Source organism: Oncorhynchus keta, unplaced genomic scaffold, assembly GCF_023373465.1.
Source record: "Oncorhynchus keta strain PuntledgeMale-10-30-2019 unplaced genomic scaffold, Oket_V2 Un_contig_15022_pilon_pilon, whole genome shotgun sequence".
Taxonomy (NCBI): domain Eukaryota; kingdom Metazoa; phylum Chordata; class Actinopteri; order Salmoniformes; family Salmonidae; genus Oncorhynchus; species Oncorhynchus keta.
In genome coordinates, this window is record NW_026279086.1 from 1 (window position 1) to 3,453 (window position 3,453).

At 50.0% G+C, this 3,453-nt stretch overlaps 1 long non-coding RNA gene across 5 annotated transcripts; it reads left to right on the forward strand.

The window, feature by feature from the left end:
* Positions 1–808: 808 nt before the first annotated feature.
* LOC127918832 (uncharacterized) lies at positions 809–2,482 on the forward strand. 5 transcript variants are annotated; one of them, XR_008100955.1, is made up of 4 exons: positions 809–870; positions 1,021–1,120; positions 1,296–1,370; positions 1,546–2,482. It is a non-coding gene; the product is annotated as an uncharacterized LOC127918832 (long non-coding RNA). The 5 variants fall into 5 exon arrangements; XR_008100952.1 differs by having other exon boundaries at positions 814–895; XR_008100954.1 differs by having other exon boundaries at positions 814–895; positions 1,296–1,345.
* Positions 2,483–3,453: the final 971 nt, after the last annotated feature.

Here is a 3,453-nt window from a genome sequence, read left to right on the forward strand (position 1 = left end):
CCTAGTGGTTGGAGGAGGCAGGTAGCCCAGTGGTTGGAGGAGACAGGTAGCCTGGTGGTTAGAGGAGGCAGGTAGTCTAGTGGTTAGAGGAGGCAGGTAGCCTAGTGGTTGGAGGAGGCAGGTGGTCTAGTGGTTAGAGGAGGCAGGTAGCCCAGTGGTTGGAGGAGGCAGGTAGACCAGTGGTTGGAGGAGACCAGGTAGCCTGGTGGTTAGAGGAGGCAGGTAGTCTAGTGGTTAGAGGAGGCAGGTAGCCTAGTGGTTAGGGAGGAGGTGGTCTAGTGGTTAGAGGAGGCAGGTAGCCTAGTGGTTGGAGGAGGCAGGTAGACCAGTGGTTGGAGGAGACAGGTAGCCAGTGGTTAGAGGAGGCAGGTAGTCTAGTGGTTAGAGGAGGCAGTGGCCTAGTGGTTAGAGGAGGCAGGTAGCCTAGTGGTTGGAGGAGGCAGGTGGTCTAGTGGTTAGAGGAGGCAGGTAGCGGTAGTGGTTAGAGGAGGCAGGTAGCCTAGTGGTTGGAGGGAGGCAGGTAGCCTAGTGGTTAGAGGAGGCAGGTAGCCTAGTGGTTGGAGGAGGCAGGTGGTCTAGTGGTTAGAGGAGGCAGGTAGCCTAGTGGTTAGAGGAGGCAGGTAGCCCAGTGGTTAGAGGAGGCAGGTAGCCTAGTGGTTAGAGGAGGCAGGTAGCCTAGTGGTTGGAGGAGACAGGTAGCCTGGTGGTTAGAGGAGGCAGGTAGCCTAGTGGTTGGAGGAGGCAGGTAGCCCAGTGGTTGGAGGAGGCAGGTAGCCTGGTGGTTAGAGGAGGCAGGTAGCCTAGTGGTTGGAGGAGGCAGGTAGCCTAGTGGTTAGAGGAGGCAGGTAGCCTGGTGGTTAGAGGAGGCAGGTAGCCTAGTGGTTAGAGGAGGCAGGTAGCCTAGTGGTTAGGAGGAGGCAGGTAGCCTAGTGGTTGGAGGAGGCAGGTAGCCTAGTGGTTGGAGGAGGCAGGTAGCCTAGTGGTTAGAGGAGGCAGGTAGCCTGGTGGTTAGAGGAGGAGGTAGCCTAGTGGTTAGAGGAGGCAGGTAGCCTGGTGGTTAGAGGAGGCAGGTAGCCTAGTGGTTAGAGGAGGCAGGTAGCCTAGTGGTTAGAGGAGGCAGGTAGCCTAGTGGTTAGAGGAGGCATGTAGCCTGGTGGTTAGAGGAGGCAGGTAGCCTAGTGGTTGGAGGAGGCAGGTAGTCTGGTGGTTAGAGTAGGCAGGTAGCCTAGTGGTTGGAGGAGGCAGGTAGCCTAGTGGTTAGAGGAGGCAGGTAGTCTGGTGGTTAGAGTGAGCAGGTAGCCTAGTGGTTAGAGGAGGCAGGTAGCCTAGTGGTTAGAGGAGGCAGGTAGCCTAGTGGTTAGAGGAGGCAGGTAGCCTAGTGGTTGGAGGAGGCAGGTAGCCTAGTGGTTAGAGGAGGCAGGTAGTCTGGTGGTTAGAGTAGGCAGGTAGCCTAGTGGTTAGAGGAGGCAGGTAGCCTAGTGGTTGGAGGAGGCAGGTAGCCTAGTGGTTAGAGGAGGCAGGTAGTCTGGTGGTTAGAGTAGGCAGGTAGCCTAGTGGTTAGAGGAGGCAGGTAGCCTAGTGGTTAGAGGAGGCAGGTAGCCTAGTGGTTAGAGGAGGCAGGTAGCCTAGTGGTTAGAGGAGGCAGGTAGCCTAGTGGTTAGAGGAGGCAGGTAGCCTAGTGGTTAGAGGAGGGAGGTAGCCTAGTGGTTAGAGGAGGGAGGTAGCCTAGTGGTTAGAGGAGGCAGGTAGCCTAGTGGTTAGAGGAGGGAGGTAGCCTAGTGGTTAGAGGAGGGAGGTAGCCTAGTGCTTAGAGCATTGGACTAGTAACCGAAAGGTTGCAAATCTGAAAGGTACAAAAGGTACAAATCTGTCATTCTGCCCCTAAACAAGGCAGTTAACCCACTGTTCCTAGGCCATCACTGACTTGCCTAGTTAAATAAAGGTAAATAGGCAAGGGGAGATCTTTTTTGTGCCCGGTAAAATAAATTATGCAAGAAATGCTAGTGGAACAAATATTGATAAAGGCTAATAACCATCATATGGAACTCAACATGGAGTCACGCTGTGACGTGGTGTCTGGTCCTCCCGCTACGACTCAGGATAACATGCAGTTTAATTAGGCTACAGATTAAATAAACGATGATGGACTTCACAGGATGGTGAAAGTGAAAATGTGATGAGTTTGATGCTCCTTTCCAATAAATATCGAGGGTCTTATTCCGGTGACATGATGATCGATGCTTGTCTGCAGTTTGATACATTTTGTCATAATAATCTTATAATTATCTAGGTTCCCATCCAATTGGCGACACATTTTCATAAGAATATTCTAGAATCCGGATAGAGAAAATACGCGCATTTTCCCCACGGTCGCAACTTCCACCAAACTGACTCCTTGCAGATAAAAAAGTAGTGCGTGATGACGTAAAGCATACAACAATTTTACTTTTTCTCTGTCACGTTTAGTCCCGCTCTCCCCTTCTTTCCGGGTTGTCGCCAGTGTGGTGATTATTGCGCACACCTGTCACCATGGTTCCCGCGCACCTGCGCCTCACGAGACTCACCTGGACTGCATCGCTTCCATGATTTCCATCCCTCTACCTGCCTCTCCCTCAGGTTCATTCCCCAGTCAGCCTTGGTGTTATCTTCCTGTTCTTATGTCACAAACGTTGTTCGTGGTTTGTTTTCATGTATATTTATTATTAAATCCACTTGCTTCTCGTCTCCCAGCGTCTGTGTTTTACATTCGCTAAAATGTATGTGCCAAATAAATTTAAAAAATAAAGTTAAATCCGTTTCCATGGCATTTTCAACTCTACAGACAGTTTTTTTTGGCGCAGAAATGGTTGTGTTAAATAGCAAATGTGCCTCATCTGGTCTTGGGACGTGCTCTCCAACAGTGCAGATAGGATGTGTGGGTAGCCTGAATGATGAGATTATTATGGAAAAGAGCGAGAATGTTTTCAATTGTCAAACGGTAGTCAAGCATCTAGTCACCAGAATAAGATTTAAGATATTTTGGGGGATTTTTTGGGGGGGAGCATCAAGTGAAGTTGTTCACTATATAGGGAATAGGGCTCTGGTCACTAGTAGTTCACTATATAGGGAATATGGCTCTGGTCACTAGTAGTTCACTATATAGGGAATAGGGCTCTGGTCACTAGTAGTTCACTATATAGGGAATAGGGCTCTGGTCACTAGTAGTTCATTATATAGGGAATAGGGCTCTGGTCACTAGTAGTGCACTATATAGGGAATAGGGCTCTGGTCACTAGTAGTGCACTATATAGGGAATAGGGCTCTGCTCACTAGTAGTTCACTATATAGGGAATAGGGCTCTGGTCACTAGTAGTTCATTATATAGGGAATAGGGCTCTGGTCAGTAGTTCACTATATAGGAAAAGGGCTCTGGTCACTAGTAGTTCACTATATAGGGAAAAGGGCCTGGTCACT